Consider the following 674-nt stretch of genomic DNA (forward strand, 5'->3'; position numbering starts at 1 on the left):
CGGGGCTGGCACTGAATGCACCCGCTGCCGGCTGTGCACCCGTGCCCGGGAGTGTCCCCCTCGCCTTGGTCCTCCCGTGTGTCCCTGGCTGCGATGCCACCACCCCGGTAATACACCCGGACAGAGGGGACCCACCCCTGGCCCCTTCAAGCGCTCCCTACCCCACGACACTGCGGGCTGAGGCTTCCCTGGGTCCTGTCACCCCAGAAAACCTCCGGACAACCTCCGTGGTTGTGCCCACCCTGCAAGCCGGGTACCACCCATAGCCGTGCCAAGGGCTGGGGGCAATACGGGCTCCAGGAAGAAGTGAGGTGGGAAACAGCAGAACACAGAAAGACAGAAAGAAAAGGAAAGACGGGCAAAAAGAAAATGAAGGCAAAATGAAAGAAATTAAAGACAACCCAAAAGACGAAGGGGAGAGGAAAGGATAGGAAAGACAGGATGAAGGAGAGAGATAAAGGCTGAATAAAATGCTGGACAAAAGCAAAGACGCAGAGAGGAAGGACGGGCAGATATCGGAGGGGCCGAAGGAGGGGAGGCAGCCGAGCAGGGAAGGAGGGCACAGAGAACAGCTCGGGCTTTCCTGCCCTTCCCTGCGGCCCGGTGCGGCCGGGAACCCCTTCGCCACCCCTTCGCCACCGCCCACTCCTCCGCATCGATTAACGTCCAGGTGC

Source organism: Serinus canaria, chromosome 4, assembly GCF_022539315.1.
Source record: "Serinus canaria isolate serCan28SL12 chromosome 4, serCan2020, whole genome shotgun sequence".
Lineage (NCBI taxonomy): Eukaryota > Metazoa > Chordata > Aves > Passeriformes > Fringillidae > Serinus > Serinus canaria.